The sequence below is a fragment of the Rhinopithecus bieti genome, unplaced genomic scaffold (genome assembly GCF_001698545.2).
Source record: "Rhinopithecus bieti isolate Rb0 unplaced genomic scaffold, ASM169854v2 scaffold_23405, whole genome shotgun sequence".
In the NCBI taxonomy this organism is placed as follows: Eukaryota; Metazoa; Chordata; class Mammalia; order Primates; family Cercopithecidae; genus Rhinopithecus; species Rhinopithecus bieti.
The window spans coordinates 517,993-538,813 of record NW_016811519.1 but is presented as its reverse complement, the minus strand read 5'-3'; the positions used below and the strand labels follow the sequence as shown (position 1 = coordinate 538,813).

General features: G+C 41.3%; 1 protein-coding gene across 1 annotated transcript in view; it reads right to left on the bottom strand.

Moving 5' to 3' along the window:
- LOC108543476 (ankyrin repeat and sterile alpha motif domain-containing protein 1B-like) overlaps nt 1–20,821 on the bottom strand; it is a 520,103-nt gene that overhangs the window by 150,100 nt on the left and 349,182 nt on the right.

Below are 20,821 nucleotides of genomic sequence, written 5' to 3'. Positions count from 1 at the left end.
AGCTCACTGCAAGCTCCGCCTCCCGGGTTTACGCCATTCTCCTGCCTCAGCCTCCCGAGTAGCTGGGACTACAGGCGCCCGCCACCTCGCCCGGCTAGTTTTTTGTATTTTTTAGTAGAGACGGGGTTTCACCGTGTTAGCCAGGATGGTCTCGATCTCCTGACCTCGTGATCCGCCCGTCTCGGCCTCCCAAAGTGCTGGGATTACAGGCTTGAGCCACCGCGCCCGGCCAAAATACAATGTTCTCTTGCCAAGAAAGAGTGTTGGTCTTAAAACGGCCACAAAACCTAGCCCCGACCAACGTTACTAGAGCTACAGAATCAAGCACCCTCCAAATATATGGCCAAGCAGCCCTTGGGAGCACCTAATGAGTCCAACAGAGTCTTCCCATGTGTCTCAAAGGCTGCCTTCTGTAGTGACAGAGGTGATAGAATATGGTAAAGTTGCGTCTAGGAAAATATCAATGTTGTCCCTGATTTCCCAGAGAATGTTCTGTGGCTTATCATCTGAGGTTAGTAGTTTCAGTTTAGTACACTAATTTCAAATACTAAAGAGATGAATCCATTAACGTCATTTACAGAAAAATTGTTTTGAGATTTACCCAAAAAACAAACACACTATAACAAATTTTGTAACAGAGAAGATTAGAACATGCACTTTTGCTTCTGCTGGTTCTCTGCATTTCCTATTTCCATATGAGAAAATCACCAGTATGTCTTTGCTGTGTAAATACCAGCACTGAGAAATACTGGCCAAACATAAAGACTTTTAGATAATTAAGTTTTGATATTCATCTAAAGAAGTCAATATATTCTTACAATTTTTTAAAGAAAAAAAAAGAACTCAGCTTAATCATATATTTGACTTGTAAAAAATCATCTCATGATTCCATGAAGATAGAGAAAAAAATCAGATGAACAGGAATGGTTTTCATTTCACACTGGAATTATAAGAAAGGTTAATTTTGCATAAAATTATATCTACATAAAATAGATTTCTGGAACAATGCATTATTGACAGTTACGTGGGAAGATAAATGCATTCATGTAAATGTTCTTTCTCAAGCAAATTACTAAATATATTGACAGTACTGCACTTTGAAAACAACCATTTTAAGGAAACCAAATATACATACAAAAGTAAAGACAATAGCCAATGTAATGTTTCACTCAATGCATATTCACTCAAATATGCATACATTTTTATTCAGTTTATTGATATATACTGCCATTAAATTAAATAGCAAACACTTATGCTTTGTTATTGGCTATTGTCCACAGAGGGAAAAAAATGGGTAGCCAACTGGAGTCTATTCACACTTCTGTTCATTACTAGTGGTCCATGGAAGATGTTAATAGCACTTGTACATATTAACCAAGTCTAAGTTACTGCTTAAAATCCAAAATGTGTAAAAACCAGACACACCTATACAAATACAAATGTTTTACTCATTATCATTAATGACTTTAATCAAGCAGATCTTCTAATTAATTTTGCTAATTGTTTGTTCCTCTCAGGACATTTATTGGTTTGATGGATATTACTACGACATATGTTGATGCCAGCATCTCGTCAGAAATGAGGGCATCAATAAACTCTCCTTAGTGTTTCTACAGAATGTGCCAATGCCACAAACACTGTCAATGCCACAGCATTTATTTCAATAGAAGATTTTGAGAACATGTGTGTCTTTCATTTAGAGAAAGGATAAACCTACTTCGAAACACACGGTGCTCAAAATTGCTTATTCAATGAATGGTGCAATGAGAATGGCTTGATAACAAACTGGAAAACATCTGCCAACATTTAAAATAGAATAATAACATCATAAATGATTATTAGGAATGCCTTCCCCCACAATGTACTGTCAATTTATACCCTATTTCAAGTATGCAGAGTAACTTTACACAAAATACAGTCCTGCTATCTTAAAGGAAGTGATCCCCTAAATATTTCTGACCAAAGGTAATCATATGCAGTAAATTAATAGACCAGAAATGTATCAGAATTCGATTCGTGTATAGAAATTTGGCTAAACTTGCAAACTTTTATGTTGTGAATAACTATTCAGAGATTGTCACTTTAAACTGCTGACAAATGAATGCACTTACGCAGTTTTATTTTTAAAAACGTTATCCCAAAATATATTAAATATCATGCTGTATCCATATTTCAAAATTATTTTAATGGAGATTTGATCTCCAGGTAGAGGTGAAACACTGTTTTCTCCTTCTGGCCCCCATTAGGGAAACTGTAACAGTATGGGTGTCTCCCATTTCTGACACATGAATCTATTGTCAGTCTACTGTCATGGCTTAAGAAAAAAATATTGCTTCTACTCAAGGTGCCAAACTGCACCAAGCAAAGTAACTCCAATGCAGTAAAATTAAGTCTGGCAACTAGCAACTGTAGGACAAAGTTTCCATCCTTGAACAAGGAGCACTGATACTTCACTCCCCCACCCAGCATCATATTTCCCCCCGCATTCTGAAGGTTTTTTTTTTTTTTTTTTAACATTTGTAACAATGTTTTTGTATGACACTGGCATCAAGTCTCCCAGGCAGCATGCATCTGTTTTAATTTCATTTGTATTCGTTCCTCCTTTCTTCTCCATCTGAGTCCAAGAGAATCACTACTAACACACCCAGCACTACTCAGGATAGACAACGACAGAATGAAACACTTCCGAAGAAGTCTTTCTGGTGGCATAATGCCAGCACTACTCATTATAGCTTATTTTTATCACAGAGCCGTCAACATTACGGACTCGAATAACCCAGATACCAGCGGCATCCCCTTGCACAAGCTCATCTGCGGAGTACAAGGAATACAGATTTGGAAGACACCTCTGAGAGGTTTTCTAATCTTTCCTCTCTTCCTTCTGACTTCCAACTTGAACGTGAATCTACCCGAAAGAAGAGAACTAGACTTTCTTAGTAACTTGTGCAAACCTTCAGAAAAGTCTTAGGTTGTACCTAAATTCCTCATGTTGCCATTCCAACACTATTTCCTGTAGTTTTCCCTTTCCGAACGCAGAAGTCCACAGAGCAAGTATCCTTATAAGTGTTTAAGAATCATTAAGCAATTCCACAGTTCCCGTGCCTCTAATCCACTGAACTAACGTGCCCGGCGCACATAAGCAACACCGGGACTGAATTTCGAGTCTTCTCAAACTCACACCTCAGTTGCTCAGAGAGGAGAAATGATAACTGCAGCGAGGACTCGCCTTCCCGGCCAGTCTCTGAAAAACGCGAAACCTTCCAGAGCTGTCCATTTGTTTTAGGGGCTATGTTTATAAACGGCTGGTTTTCTTGGAGGAAAAATAAAAAAATAAAGGGGCGATGGCAACATCCTGATAAACAAAGGACCTTGTCTGGCTTTTGGTAAGTTGTAACCTGGAGTAAAATCACACACAAGTCACAAGCACGCAAGTTGGAATTTCGCTGGAAACACTGACCCGACCTTCACTAAAGCAGCAAATCGCAGTCCCTGCTGCTCTGCTCCTGCTCTCCAAGGCTTAGCATTGGAAAGTCCATGCCCATGTCCCCCTCCAATTAATCAATGTAGAAAGAAATACGAGGGGGGAGAGAGGGAGCACACTCCACACCAACCTTGCCAGCGCCTATTCTTCCTGCTAGTCCTTAAAGGCGATGCACCGCGCACCTGGAAATTACATGAACTTGGCATGGCTTTTTAATATTAAAGACAAACGACCTTTGGAAAATACACACTGTGAAAGTCAAACCATTTGGAGACACCCAGCAATTTATCTCCTCAAACTCCTCGGAACCCCAGGGATGAGGAAAGGAAACAGAAAATGCGCTCAACACGGGGGTGGTGAGGGAATCGATAACCAAAACAGGTTTGAAAAAAAAAGCCCCCCTGCTCGCACCCCCCTCCCCCTCGCCGTGGAGGCCGCTAGCTGAGGCTGCAACACCTGCCCCGGCAAAGCGTCTCCGCAGCCTTCCCAGCTTGCCCGACTCGGCTTCCTCCGCCTCTGCCCCGGCTGCGGCACCACTTCTTGGAGCCACGTCTCGGCGAGCTGGGGCCGCGGAGCTAGGGGGCCGCTGTGCAGCTACTCACCCGAGCCGCTCGGGCTGGCCGCGAGCCGGGATCCGCGAGGGCTGCCGGGCTCCGGACCCCGAGGACGCAGACATGTGGCTTGAACCTCAGCTCCCCTAGCCGTTGCCTCTGTGCATCTTTCTGGGCGCCCCCAGCGAATGCGAGCGGCGAGGCGAGGGCGAGAGAGTCGAGGAGGGGCGGGAGAGGCGCGGAGCTTGGCCGCGCCGCTCTGCGCCGAGCGCCGGGCTCTCCCCGCGAGCTCCCCGGGCCCGCGCGCGCGCGCTCCCACAGCCCCCGCCCCCCGCGACGGCGCGTGCCCCCCAACCCCCCGTCCGCGCCCCCCTCCGCACCACGCCGGGCCCACGCGGCGCGCGCCTGCCCGGGCGGCGGCGGCGGCAGCGGCAGCGCGTCCTCCCCCGAGCGCCGTCTCCAGGGCTGCTGGCGGCACTCTCCATTGTTCCACGGCTACTGCCCCTGGTGGGCGGCCAGGCAGGTGGGAGGTGTCGGCTCGGCCGCCGGGGAGGGCTTACCGCTCTGGCGGACCCTCACTGCGAGAGCGTTGCGGGCCCAGGCGCGGCGCGCGGGGGCTGCAGGGAGCCTAGCACTGGGGGCTGCCGGCACGCGGGGGCCTCCTTCTGGCTCCTAGGCACTCTCTCCTGCTCGGCGCCCCTCGCATCCTCGGTTACTATGGATATCTCGCTCCTCTGCCGCCCCCTCCGCGCACTCTGGGAGGCGGCCGGGGCGGTAGCAGCGGCGCGGCTCCACGGGTGCCCAGGTGACCGGCTCGCAGCGGCAGAGCAGTGGCAGCAGCTGCCACCGTCGCTGTCACTGCGGTCGCCGCCGCTGGAGAGAGGAGGACAAGGGGCAGAAGCAGGTCCTGCTCTATCTGCCCCAGAGGCCACCTCGAGTTTCCTCCCACTAACCAAGCGGCTTCGTGTTTACCTCTCAGGAGACGCCTTGGCAGTCCTCAACTTGTGTGCGCCGGTGGCCCTCTCCCATGGGACTTGCGTTCCAGCTGTTCTCAGAGCGGGTATGATCGGTCCCCAGTAGACTTGGAGGGTCACGGGTGAGATTTTGATAAGGTTCAAATACCCCTCCACTCCTGTCTCCGGTTTCCACCAAAGTTACCATTGTACTACTACCAACAGTTGTAGAAATTTACTTTCGCAAAGGTTTTTTTTTTTTTTTCAAAATTATGCCAGTTAAATCCGACCTTAAATGACAAGGCTTTTCTCCCATTTTTAAAATCCAATTTTCCCCCCTTGCCATAAATAAATAAAAATAACTTCTGGCTTACAGGCTGCTTAATACCACAACATTTTAATGAGCATGTCAGGTAACCCACAGGCTTCAGTTCTTTGTGGCTTCCAAGTTCCATCCGTAAGTGTGAGTTGCTCACTTAGTCTGGGGTAACAACCGCAGATTCCCACAGAGAAGAACCAGTGTCTTAAGGTAACATCAACCCAATGGTCTATGAATAGGTTGGAATGGCGGTACTTTAAGTAAAAGTATAAAGAAATGGATAACATTATGAGGAACTTCCAACAGTACTAATAATCAACCCTGTAGTTCAGGAGACATTCACTTTCTAAACTTTAAGACTAGGCATTTATTGCCTTGAAACCAAAGCAAACAAAGATTTTGACCAACTGCAACATTCAGGCTCTAAAATAGAAATGTGAATCAATTATTAAATAATAGGTAACATTTACTGAGCACTTACCATCTTCCAGGCATCTGTGCATTATCTGATTTAATTCTTACAAGTCGGTGAAGGTTTCATTATATTATCCTCACTTCACAGATAAAAAAAAAAAAGGCTTAGATCTGCAACTGGTAGTTTTGGAAGAACATTCTTTTCCTTAAACAAGAAACTCTAAACGCCCTCTGTTTTGTCCACCTTCGTGCCACTGTCTGCTTCTTTGAGGGTCGGGATAATAGCATACCTGAAACCACCCTTTTAGCAAGCGGCAGGGCCAGGACATTAGCTCAGACTAGATGTCTAATTCAACTTTCTGTATATGTAACATGTAAAATGAAAAAGACCTGCATCTTGACTGGTGTACTCTTTAATAAGTGGGACCTGATTACTTGATGGAGGAATGTTTGACTCTCCCTGTTATTGACATTAGCAAATTTTCAATGGGTTTGGAAGTGAGGCTATTTAGTTCTATGTCTTACTCTGCAACCCAGACACCTGTGAGTTGAGGTAAGTGTTTTCTTCGTTTCCCAATCATGAAAATGACCGAAGAATGACATTTTCCAGGTCATCATTCTTTTGTGGATATTGTTCTCTGATAACAATATTGGGCCATCTCAAAGAGCTGTCATTTGTTGTCAGTGAACTACAGGCTATTTGGAAAGGAGGTGTAAATCACTTTTTCATCATGTCCAGTCCGCTGCACTCTAGAGTCATTTGGGATGTTTTGTGTCTGCACTACCTCTAGAAAATGATGGAAATCTAATTCTCTGTCAGCCTTTCTACTTGGCTAGTGAAAATGCCTCTTGGAGAGCTGGGAGGGGAAGTCGCTGTCCATGGTGGCCATTACTGAAGCCCCGTTCAGCAAAATCGGTTCATATTCTTAATACTGGAATCCTGCTTAAACTAAAGAGCTTCTGCACAGCAAAATAATAAATAGAATAAACAGACAATCTTCAGAATGGGAGAAAATATTTGCTAGCTATGCATCTGAAAAAGGACTAATATCCATAATCAATAAGGAACTCAAATCAACAAGAAAACAACAACAACAAATAGCCCCATTAAAAACTGGGCAAAGGACATGAGCAGGCATTTCTCAAATGAAGACATACAAGTAGCCAAGAAACACATGAAAAATGCTCAACATTGCTAAACATCAGAGAAATGGAAATTAACACCACAATGAGATAGTCTCACACCAGTCAGAATGACTATTATTAAAAAGTCAAAAAATAACAGATGTTGGCGAGGTTGCCAAGAAAAGGGAATGCTTACACACAGTTGGTGGGAATGTAAATTAGCAAAACCCCTATGGAAAATAGTATAGGGATTTCTCAAAGAGCTGAAAACGGAACTACCATTCGACCCAGCAATCCCAATACTGGGTATCTACTCAAAGGAAAATAAATTGTTATATCAAGAAGACACCTGCACTTGTATGTTTATTGCAACACTATTCACGGTAGAAAAGATATGGAATCAACCTGTGTCTATCAGTGAATGCTTGGGTAAAGAAAATGTAAATGTAAATATACACCATGGGATACTATGCAGCCATAAAAAAGAATGAAATCATGTATTTTGCAGTGACACGAATGGAGCTTGAAGCCATTATCCTAAGTGAAATAAAACCAGAAAATCAGTACCATATGTTCTCATTTATAAGTGGGAGCTAAACAATGGGTACAAATGGACATACAGAGGGAAACAGTAGACACTGGGGACTCCAAAAGCAGGGAGGATGGGAGGGGATTGAAACTGAAAAATTACCTATTGGGTATAATGTTCACTATTTGGGGGATGAGTACACTAGAAACCCAACCTCACCATTATACAACATATCCATGTAACAAACCTGCATCTATAAAAATAAAAAAAAGCAGCTGTTAATTTTGCAAAATAAGTAAATAAATATTACAGTCTGGAAATTAACTTCATCATGGCACTAATGAAATTTGGTGATATTCTCCAGTATTGTATATTAAAACATAAAGATCTTATCAGTATAATATACTGGTTGGAGTAAAAACAAATAATTCACAGGAGAATGACTTTTTACTCTATGGCACTAAAATAGCCCCTATTCATTGTCGAATTTTAGATATTTTTAGGTACTAGAACAGCATAAAGGAGATAAATCATTTCCTGAAACCCTCTCACCTTACAGCAAAGAAAATAGCTACCTATGGAGGTTAAGTCCCTTGCCTAAAAACCATCTTAATTAGAAGCAGGCGTATAAAACTATGAATTCTTGCCACAGAATCACCATGATTCTGTGATGCAGCAGGATATTGAATGTCAGAATCATTCTTTCTTCAGTAATTTCATTTTTTTGCTTAAAAACAATTTCCAATTTATGTCATTTGAAAAACAGATAATATATAGTCTCATGTAATATGTAGCTCATGTTCATTTATGTGGAGTGTATCTAAATCTTATAATATTCTAGTTATATTAAGTAATATTGTTTCCTGCAAAGTGAGACAGTTTAGAAAAAACTCTTATAGTACCAATATCTGCCCACTGCAACCCAGTGAAAAGCAAAGCATTAATTTCATTACAGGTCATCAAGAATGCAATCCTCTCAACATAAACTGCTTATTTAAGAACAGCCATTTTCTATCAGAAAGGACTAATATTTAAGATTCCCCACTTTCCTATATTCTTCCTTTGTATTAAAAAAATTATCCAGGGGACCATGTTGAATATTCCAGTCCTGAAAATCCAAAGATGGTGGTAATTTTTCTAAGAGATATGTCAAACACTGATATGAGGCCCTTTGTAAGATTTAGAGGAATTGGATTTTAATAGTTTATTCATTTGTTTAGTGGTAGTACAATGCAATAGTTAATCTCCTGACTTTGGAATAAGACCTGTGGATTCAAGTCATGGGTATTTAACTTAATTGTTTTGTGATCTTGAGTAAGTTACTTTTTTGAGCCTTGCCATTCTAATTTGTAATGTGAATGTGATAATAATGTAAGCTACTTCACAAGAGTTGTGGTTGGAAATAAATTAGATTACCAATGTGTAGTACTTTTCACTAAGTACCACACTACTTTTCACTAAGTACCACACATTGGTAATATCATTTGGCCAGGTTAAAGTTTCCATTTACTCAATCAAACACTAATCTAGGTGTTTCTGTGAGGGTATTTTGTAGATGTAATTAAAATCCATAGTCAGTTGAGTTTAACTAAGGGAGATTATCTTAGATAATCTCATTCAACTAGTTGAAAGTCCTTAAGAGCGGCTTCCCTGAAGAAGAAATTCCACCTGTGGACAGCAGTTTCAGCTCATCCACAGGAGTTCTCACCTGCCCTTCCTGATGACTTGCCTTAGCTCAGTCTTGTCCAGCCAGTCCCCACAATCATGTAAGTCACTTCCTTGCAATAAATCTTTTTGTATATGTCTCCTACCGGTTCTGCTTCTCTGACTGAACCCCAACTAACACACCATGTAAAGCATTAACTATGGTATCTGTGACATAATAAACACTCCAAAAATATTAGTTAAATTTTAAAATAAACCCTTATTGAACATCTCTCACATTTATGGCACTGAGGTATACACTCTGATAAAAATGTCTGAAAGCTCTGAAATAGAATAGGGATAGATAGATACCCATTGTCTCCAATGATAGTAACCTCAACCAGGAAGGGATTTAATGTTTTAGTAAAATTTCCAGGAAAACAAGGGAAAATGCCAACGGGTTGATTTTCTATCTGGAGCTATGTAGGGGAATTATGCAAATTCAGTATGAGGCCAGTTTCCTGGGTTAGGAAGATAATGAACAAAAAGGCAGTTACTGTTTTCTCAACAGATCCATAGAGATGTAGCACCTGAAACTAGATAGACCAGTTTTCATGGGTCAACCATGGAATTCCATTTTGTAAGAAAAATTTATTTATGACTTGCTCTTCAGTCAATTGGAATTATATACTTAAGAGAACTGCCTTGAGATTCTTGGAGGAAGAAATACCCTTATATTTAAGAGTATTAAAGTAAAAGATCTTTCTTATTTCAGTGTTAGCTTATCTTAGTATTCTACATTGTTACATCTTAGATCTTTGAATTTGTTTTGTGCATTTGTAAGTATAGAAAAAATACTTATATTACTAAAAAGCAGGCATAGCACAAACCTACTTAAATAGAATCTGCCTCCATCCTTCAGAATTATAATGCCAAAATTACAAAACTTAAAGCTGGAAATATCTCAGATGAGTAAACAAACCTCAGGGAGGTAGTCTCAAATATAAATAGCATTAAAAGGTGATGAGAAAGTAAGAGAGAGTGAGAGCATGCCTTTTGGTTTTATATTAAAACTCTGATAATTTAGAGTGAATCTTACAAATAGAAATGTTTTAAATTGTGTGTTTGCAGGTGTGTATGTGTGTATTCACTAAAGAGAGCTGTCCCATGATCCTTTATACCATAGTAGAAATTTTCTCAAAGGCAGTGCTATTGCTGTAAAAATACTTTTGCTCATTATACAAAGATTTATTGAATACATGTGATGTCACATGTTGAGCTGGTTGCAGAGAGACAGGAAAGTAAATTAGAGAGGGACTCTAATCTTATGGAACTCTCTCTGGGCAACTCTAATTTATCCTTATGGATTTCAACTAACATGTGACTTTCTCTAGGAAAATTTTTGTACTTCCCTTGCTCTGCACTGGCCTAGGCTCTCTTTCACTCTCAGAGTAACTTTGCTTCCACTAATATTGCATTTATCATTTTTTTAGTAATTAGTCAATTGATTATAAATCTCCCTATAAGATTGCATGAGGTCAAGGACCTTGCTTATGTGAACCTCTATTTTTGTTCAGCTCTTGTCCCAGATAGGCGTTAGGTAAATATTTACAGAATGAGTGAAAGAAAGCTTGGGACATGTCGAATTTTAGTTGTTTTCCAAATGGAAATCAGTGGGAAGCAGAAAACATATAAACCTGGAGCTGAGGACAGAGATGGGGCCAAGGGATACAAATCTGTATTAGCTGATTCCTGGTAGTTGGAAGGCCTGGGTGGATTATCTTCAGTGAGGCTCACATGTAGAATTATGAACGAGAAAGTCTGAGGTCAGGACTCTGGACAGCGTCCACACTCTCCATTTTATCTGTGGGATGAAACATGGCTCACATAGCTAGGATGGAAATGTTTTGGGAAACCCGAACCCCAAATAAATCTTTTCAATCATGTGAGTAAGTTTCTAATAGATATTTCAGAACTAAGCTACTGTAGAGACAGAAGCACTATAAATACAGATTTATAACCATGACATTGTGGAACTTTACCTTCCAATATGTAGAAAGCAGGGTTTTAAATCTCGCAAAATAAATAAATGAATAAATGTTAGTATATGTTAATAGAGGGCATAAAATAGAAGTCAGAGAGAGAAAGAGCATCTGTGGGGACTCAGCAGACTCTGTGGGAATCAGACTGTCTGATTTTCTCTCTCAATGGAATCAAGGAGTCCCACGAGTTAGGCATTGGGAAGGCTCTCTGGGTGGTGAACAGACATGTGTGGCTATTGGCTAATATCCACCACATAAGCAGCATGGCTCTTCCTTATACTCAAGGCTTTTTTGCCATTAATGAGAAATAAGACATAGACTGACTCCTAGGACTTACCAATTTTGTTATTCTTATTGCCTCCTCATACTTTGCTGTGGGAAAATTCCGGTGCTTGGATCACAAATTTAAAACAACAATAGACTGCCTGTTAACCATGGACATATTTACAGATCTGACTATGAGTTAATACAACCCAGAGTGAGCAGAAGGGACTTACACTTTTTCCTGAAGGCAAGCAGGCTTGGAATCCGAGAGGAATGAATGTAAACACTGAGACCCATCTGCCCCAGTCTTCTGAATTAAAACCTAGGGACTTCTTTAGTTAACACTATTCAAGGCCTGAGCCACATACGGCTCCACTGAGCCATAGCTAAGACTTTTGCTTGCAGCCTTTGCTTAGAACTGGCCCCCGAGAATCAGTTTCATCTGTACAGCACAGTTGGTAAGTACCTCATCTTTCCAACACCTTTAAGCAACAGAACAGCTGCAGTCAACACTCACAGCAACTTTCAACGTTAACAATGAAAGAAGAAGGCTGCAGTAACCTCATCTGGATGCCTGCTTTACTAAGTAGTTATACATCCCAAATTTCACAGGACAACCTTCTTTAAATGAACCAGATCATAAAATCTGATTTTTCACTTAGGAAAATACGGTTAAATCATATTAGAGACTCATACTTGGAGTCTTCAAGGAGGTAGCACAATATATAGAAAAAAAGTCCATGCATTCAGACCATGGTTCAAGTTCAGCTCTATCATATTTACTGGTTGTAGACCCTGAGCAACTTGCTTAACCTCACCGCACCTCAGTTTCTGCATCTGTAAAATGGGGATAAGTGTTCTTTAAAGGTGTTGTTTAAGGATTAAATACAAGTACACTCATATAAAAATCTAGCACAATGCCTGGACCACAATAATTATTCAACCAGAGAATCAAGTTCACCCTAGTACCAATTCACAAGCATTCAGAAGCAAGAGGTTGTTCCAAATTATCAACAGAACTAAATAACAAAGCTCATTCCCACAGCACCTTGTAGTGTGCTTATCAGCTGTGTAAGTGAGGAGGAGCCCATGTACTTGGGAGGGGACAGTAACTTTTTATATTGTAGACTCATAAAAATGGTTTATGTTTTTTCTCGACTGGATTTTTAGAGGACAAAATAGTCTCTCATTTGATGGTGATTATGTACATTATTATGATAATTCTCTAGGAATGCACATTAAGGATGTTGAAATATACTAGAAGGAAAAAGGAAGAAAGAATGACATGATAAATATTAAAACATAATTTGGGGTTGCGATAATTGAATCTTAGGATAAAATATGGCTGATGTCCATTGTCTTTTCCTGCTTAACACCCAGTGCCTCTATTTCTGTTACCAATAGTCTGATTTGTTATTGGGGACCCAACTCTCCATACTTAGCTAGGAAATCCAAGATAATCAACCTTAAAAGACCTAGCCATGGAGTGGACCCATGAGCCACTGGCCAAGCAGTCACAGTGGTTTGTTCAGAGACGGTCAGAACCAAGACTGTTGGAACTACTGGGAAAAAGGAGCACTCTTCTCATTGGGGCTTCTGATAATGAGCTTGGTATTACCAGGGTGCCAGGTATAATGCCTGGAGCTGCCAAGGGCCATCCTGTGGAAAGGGTCTGCCCAAGAGTGAAGCCAGTGCAGAGAAAAGCAGAGCAGAGATATGGAGTGGATTCCAGTGATAGCTTTTGAGGCTCTGGATCCAGTCATGCCTGAAACCTCTGGGCTTTATCTCTTATGTGAGCCAGTAAATTTTTCATTTTGCTTCAGCCACTTGGAGTTGGGTTTTTGGCAGTTGTAACTCTAAAGTGTCCTGATTTCTTCAGCAGGGAACTTAAGTATAATTTATCTCAACCTCCCCTCTGATGTTTGAATCTTCTCTACAACTTCTAATGAAAGAGTCAGTCAATCAAGGCTTGGACTCCTCCAGTGATAGGGAGCTCATTACCAACTGAAGAAGCCCATCCATCTTTGGGACTTATAGTACTGCAAATTTTTTTCTTATACCAAGTGAAGATTTCTGAAACCTTTGTAATTACTACTTATTTTGTGCCCAATAGAGGCCAGAGACCATGTGCTATGTTATACTTAAAAATGTACATTGTGATTTAATTCTCAAAACAATCTTATGATATTAAAATTATTTTAGAAGCTGCTGCACAGATCCAAGTGAGAAATGACGAAAGGCTGAAGCTAGGGCTATGGGGGTGGGGATAAAGAAGATGAGGAGGGATCCAGTGATGTACAGATGTAGCATACAGGTGACTGAGTGCAGGGTGAGGGCAAGAGTGAAAGAGGAGGCTAGGAGGACCTCCAGAAAATAGACAGGTATTGAAGAACAGGCAGAAACAACTTGGATGGGAAAGATGAAGGTTCTGCTGTTTATCCCAAGAGTTACCATAAACCGAGGGTCACTACTTTCAAGGGCATGTGATAGCTCTACAAATTTCTTTAAAACTTTAACTGAATCTGGTTCAGTGTTAAGAAATAATCATGAACAGAATTGGATGTGCATCAAAAGCAAAGTTTTAGAAAGACCTGTAATTTTTGCACAGACCTTTAATCACATGAGTGCAAGTCAGAATAACACTTTTATGTTCAGCCCTTAAGACTGGTTTCTCCCTTCTCTCATCCTGCCAGTGCCCCAGGAGGCAGAGGAGAGGATCCAGAGAACTCAGCATGAGGATGCAGCAGAGTTTGCCTGAGCCACAGGGGATGGGAGTCTGACGGTGAGGTCCAGGAACCAAAGAGAAGTACATTCCAGTGAAATATGTTTTTGGGAATGGGAAAGAGGGAGAAAGAGAAGAAACATATTTTATGTATACCTACTATGTGCCAGGTCCTTTTTATGTAGGATTATTATTATTATTTCAGTACCACTTTTTTTTCCCCAAATGCAAAAACTGTGGAGGTCTGCAAAGTTAAGTAATTTTCCAAGATTAAACAGCATTAGAATTAAATCCAGGATGTATGTATGCCTCTGAGATCTGTAATTTCTTTATTATGCTATGCTGTCTCCTTAAATAATTAGCAGTTATAAGATGCAAGTTATAAGGTGACAAAATACATTCACATGGTATCTGGATTAACAACAACCCAGAAGGCTAGTATTTCTAATATTTTTCCTATTTTATAGATGAGGAAATTGAGTCCCTAAGAGGTTCATTGACTTGCTTAAGGCCACACAGCTAGTAAATAGAACCATACCTGGAACTAAAAATTCCGAACTCCAAGATCTGTGTATTTTCCCACGACACTGCAGCTACTATACTGGGCAAGCTACTATGAAGCTGGACTTTGTCAGAACAGTGACAGATAACAGCTTTGCTCTGAAACGTTCTTTCCTTCAAAGGAACGCACCCAGCCTAATGCTTGTTGTGGCACCTGTTTTCACCCTCATTGGCTCACAAGAGAAAGACTCCAAGGAAAAAAGGAATGAAGGTCCCTAGAGTTTCTGATGAGGGTAGTGTGGGAGTACTTTCAAGGATGGTTAACCCTCACTCAGGGCTGGGTGTGAAGGCTCCTGCCTGTGATCTCAGCACTTTGCGGGGCTGAGGTGGGAGGACTGCTTGAGTTCAGGAGTTTGAGACCATCCTGGACAATATAGCGAGGCTCCATATCCACAAAAAATTTTTAAAAATTAGCCTGACATGGTGGGGCACACCTGTAGTCCCAGCTATTCGGGAGGGTGAGGCAAGAGGATCACTTGAACCCAGGAAGTTGAGGCTGTAGTGAGCCAAGATCGTAACACTGCACTCCAGCCTGGGTGACAAAGCAAGACCCTGTCTCAAAAAAAAAAAAAAAAAAAAAAAAAAAAGAAAAAAAAGAAAAAGACATGAGACATAGGACCATAGGACCCAGGCATTTTTCAGCCACAAATGCCAAGTGGATAAATAATAACAATAATAAAAAGAATAGAAGAATGGTTAGCCCACTCTCTTTCTAGTGAACACTGGGATAGGGTCTATGCTGCAGTGCTGTGAAAACTCACTCAATCCACGAGATCTATACACTTTGCTGGGACCTGGGATAGAATGAACCAGTGTTCCCTTAGGATGGAAATGACTGGATAGAAATAATGTGGGAAGCCACATTAACTCTTTCAGGCCATTAGGCTATCATTTAGTAGATTACTACATTGTTCTAAATGGGTCCCTAGTGGGTATGGAGGCTGAGAATGTTCTAATTTGTTTTTCTCTCCTCTCTCTCAGCTACTTTCTCCCACTATGATGTAGAACAAGAAGCTGTTTAATAACTGCTCTATTCCAAATCACTGAATGCTTTTATAACTACTGCATAAAATTGTCCCTGCAGGTCTGCTATATTGAAATGTATGGAATCAAATCTATGCATACGGTATGAGGGGTAGGGGCTGCAATCCAGTACCCACAGGATCAATAAGTGACTTGAGGAACCAGGATATCCCTGATTTTCAATTCTGGGTTAATGGAGGGCATGTGACAGACAGCCCCATGTTCCTGGGGAGGGAACAGATGCCACTGGAAGCCGCAGGGGAGGAGGTTCTCCACTTAAGAGGGAATATCCACAACTCTGATCTGAGGAGGAGTCCTTGTCTCTGCCATGGCGTGTATATTATAAGGGAAAACCATAGAAAGGGCAGGGATGTTCCCTGACGACTGGCTCCCCCCATCACTCAGGATGCATGGCCACTGTTGGTTGAAGGAACTATCATTTTTCTCCCTGATTGAAAAACAAAAGTATCAAAGCCCTCCCTTGAGCTTACAAGTCTAGGGCTATTAATTAAATACCCAGTAGAGATGCTGGGGTCTAATATTATTGCATAATGGTGATTACAGCAACAATGCATTATATAGCATTAGAAGTTTTTGAAGCACTTTCATATTCATTTGTTTTTTAAAGAATTTTTTTGTTTTCATTTTTTCCAGTTTCACCGAGGTAGAATTAACGTGCAAAACATGTACACCTGTATGTATTCAAGGTATACAATGTGTTGTTTTGATATACATACACACTGTGAAATGATTTCTACAATCAAGCTAATGAACATATCCATCCCCTCACATAGTTACTGTGTGTGTGTGTGTGTGTGTGTGTGTGTGTGTGTGTGTGTGTGTGTTGAGATCAGTTCTCTTAGTGAATTTCAAGTATACAATACATTATTAGTAACTACAGTTACCATACTGTATATTAGGTCTCCTGAACTTATTCATAACTGCAAGTTTGTACCCTTTGTCCAACATCTCCCTTTTGCATATTCATTGTTGGTCAGGGCTATCTTGATGGACATGCGAAGATGGGCCCCATGCTTGGTTTAATTCTCTGCAGTCACGGTCTTGTAATTCCAAATAACTTTAACTTGGGATTAGTATTTTGTAAGCGAGGTCTGATGGGACTATGGAGCATGCGCTGGGCTTGGAACCTCAGCTCGATGCCGTCCTGCCTTCCTGGGATGGGTTTTTGACTGCCAGCTCCCTGCCTCATGCTGGTCCTGCTCAGGGCCCTGCCCGCTCCACTCCCTTACCCCACAACCACTGCTGCAATCAGGTGGCACTGGCAGGGGGAGGAAAGAGACCAGCGTGGATTTAGTCCTTGCCCATACTCCTCCCCTAGTGGTGGTGGTGGTGGGGTCTCGACATGGACGGTCATCCACCTCATGGCTTTTTGGGGTAGGCAAGGCAGCAGCCATCCTTGTCCCTAACTGCGACATCATGGCTTGTTTGGTGGGTGATATGGTTTGGCTGTGTCCCCACCCAAATCTCATCTTGAATTGTAGCTCCCATAATTCCTACGTATCGTGGGAGGGACCCAGTGGGAGATAATTGAATCGAACTGTTTACCCCATACTGTTCCCATGCTAGTGAATCAGTCTCACGAGATCTGATGGTTTTATAAGGGGTTTCCACTTTTGCTTGGCTCTCATTCTCTCTCTTGCCTGCTGCCATGTAAGATGTGCCTTTGCTTCTCCTTTGCCTTCTGCCATGATTGTGAGGCCTTCACAGCCACGTGGAACTGTGAGTCCATTAAACCTCTTTTTCTTTATAAATTACCCAGTCACGGGTATGTCTTTATTAGCAGTGTGAGAACAGATTGATACGGGGGCAATATAGTTGGTGACTCTGCATGAGTCTCTCACCCATCTCTGACCCAAGTACCAAGCACATCCTGGCTTAGGGATTGTAATCTGTTGGGTAGTCACCTGTCTGCTGTGAGTTGGGAGTGGTGGGCCTGCAGGAAAGGGAGATTGACTTCTCTGTCCCTGGCCAGGCCTCACAGTTTCATTTTATACCAGGTCTTGCAAATTATATAGCCAGACCTGTAGTTGACATTTATTATAATATCCATGCAAGCTAGATAGGACAAGAATGTTGCTACTGTTATGTCTACTTTCATTATTTCTACTGCTGGGGAGGCTACCATTACCTTCTCTATGACTTGCACTGGGGCAAGCACTCAACAATATATCATCCCATTTAATCTTCACAACCAATATACAAGGTCGGGTTTCTACACTGGAGTGGTTCCCTAACTTCTCTTAGTTTCCTCATCTGGAAAACTGGTATCATAATGCCTACTTGGTAAGGATATTGTGAGAATTAAGTAAGATGACATGTGTATTAAGAGATGGAGATAATCTTATCTACCTGCATTCCTCTAGTTCTATATTTGTTAGGAAGAAATATTTTGGTAAGCTGCTCGAGGAGAAGAGTCCCCATGGATAGACTCAAATAACTCAAGAAGCTTGCTTAACTTTTGCACTTAATGACAAGGAGTAGCGTTTGTTCCTTGCCATTGTTCCCAAGAGGAAGGTGGCAAAGAAAGAAGAGTTGGTGAGGGCGAAGCATTTGCGGGGGAAGAGAACAGGAGTGACAGTATGTCCTTTAGAAAGTGGATATATTGAATGGGGCTCTAAACAATTGTTTAGTTGGGTTTATGCTGTAAACAGCCCAACCTACCCACTGTCATGAAATCTTCAGTAAAGGCTGTGTAGCTGACTAACGCTTTTGTGTGTGATTAGATAAATGCAGGAGAGGGGCTCAGTGTCTGTTCTCAAAGAGGCATTGAGATTCACATCCACATTGGCACAAGTGAAAACAGACAGCTTGTGCCAGCAGATGAGTGCAGAGCTGGTGTGGGGTTCTAATGCTATTATTGGAATGCTTCCTCTGAGTGACCTCCCTCTCTGTTCAGGCCACACATTTCTGGAGGGTATAACAGCAGCTATGTATATTCTGTTTGGTTTCTGTTCTTCCACAGGCCCCACCATCAGGTTCCACACAGAGTGAACGCTCAAATGTTGAGGTCTGATAAATGTGAGTAGTAACTACTAAATGAAGGAGATGAATATGCTTTTGTATAGTAACTTCAATGATGCTTTGATATAGAAATTAGTTTCCTTAGTGTACTGATGAGGTACATGAGGCTCAGAGAGGCTAAGAAATTTGCCTGGTGTCACACAGCTAGTAAGCAGCAAAAACAGAGATAGAAATCCATGTTCCATACACAAGGCCTTCCTGGTCAGTGACACTTTAGCAGAATATCTAGAGTTCTGGCATCACATAAGCCAGGCATTATCCACGTATGTATATTTTAAAACTTCAGTGAAAGCAGAAGGATAAGATGAATTGACTTTAAGCATTCCTGGGGAACAAAAAGTCGAAATGGAAAAGGAGAACAAGAGCGTAAGAAAAAAAATATAGCATAACTCGTTATCTCTTAGGTAACCGTAGGGTCATGTTGATATTAGTCATTGTACTGTAATGACACCAAAAAGGGAAAGTGTACCGGCTAGCCAGGTAGATGCAATCCATTGTGCAAGGAAAGGCTGCCTCAAATGTGTCTAAAAGCGTGGTTCTTCATTCAGCCAAGTCAAGACCAAAGGAGCACATGAATAATTGGCTACAGCTCCCCTTTCAGCAAGTACCAGCTTTCTCTGCTCAGGTTGATACATCTCCATACCTCAGGGGGCCGGGAATCAGCTGCCAGCAGCCAATGGGTTTCTGAGCATTCATAAGCAGACCAGGTGCTGATCCATCAGGCTAATTAGCAGCCTGTGGGCCACAGTTAGCTGGGAAGGTGGAGGGTTTTAACTCTTTTCCTGACAGATTCCAGGCCTATCAGGACTTTTTGAGCAATGTTCTATCAGTCAAACCACAAAGAAAAAGCATTCAGAATTCAAAAGGAGGGAAGCTAAAAGGAAATACAGTTTTGCTTTAAATAAGACAAGGGAGATTAACAACACAAAGGAAGTGAACTTTGACCCTCAAATATACATACATATAGGTGTAAATGTGTCTGTACGCATCTCAGTCTATGTATCTTCATGTTACTGACTGTAATGTCATAACCACAGAGCAGACATTCAATAAATGTTTGCTTCTGTTGAGGATGATATAGTGATATTTAAAACAGAAATAATAAACAAGGGAAGAAAATAGGATGAGGTTGCAAAGGAGGGGGATATTTAGCTTGTTGGCACCTGAAATGTATTTAATTATCAGGCTCCCAAAAGAGCAGAGGAAACAGAATTAGCTTCAAAGGAAAATATAGAGACCATGTTGAAAGTTCAGAAAAAATGCAAAACTTACTTTAATCAGGAGATGGAGATGAAATACATCAGAAATAGTGTCACTGCAAATTACCAGACTTATAAACCAATATGTAAATCAGCAGAGGAAAGAATCCCATGAATTTTAGTAAATTTGTAGAAACTTGTTGTAAATAGTACATTTAAAATTAGTTTTAATGTGAAATAGAATCAACAATCAATGAAGCCAACACCATCCAAATGTCTTCATTGACATAAAAGGAGCATTCTACAGTCAATTGGTTCTATATTTTTTACTTTAGTGTGGTTTTTTTCGATCACGGATCCAATAATCTCCAATGAAGCAGTGCCAATATATGATCCAGCGATAGGAAATAACAAAGAAGCATCCTAATCCCTAAAGTAGCCAAATCTGAAAATCATAGAAAATGGCAAGGCAGGATACTGGCAAAAGTCTTAAAACACAGAGGTAACATTTATGGAGATGTCTGCACGGGCTCTCTGTCAACATATGGAGAATTGAGGAAGAGCTACGGGATTTCAATGACAAGCCCATCACCACCATCTGGAGATAAAAATCCTGTGGTAGATTTTTTTTTTTTTAACTGTGATATCTTACTGATAAATTTAATATTAGTGACAAGATCCTAACCAAAGTTTCCTTGGACCACTTACTACAAAACTGTGTACTATTGACTCTGGGGTTAAAAAAATGGATTTCTGCCTCACTGAGGAACAGCTGTCATTGCATTTGTAGAACCATAGTGTCAAGATGATGAAACTGAGCTAATTCCAGAGTCTTCAGGGACCTAAAGAAAGCATTATACAGCCCTGAGGAGGTTTGGATGTACTGGCAGTAATGTAAACTGTATGTCCCTGAGAAACTAATCTCAATGTTGAGATTATGAGCACAAATCTT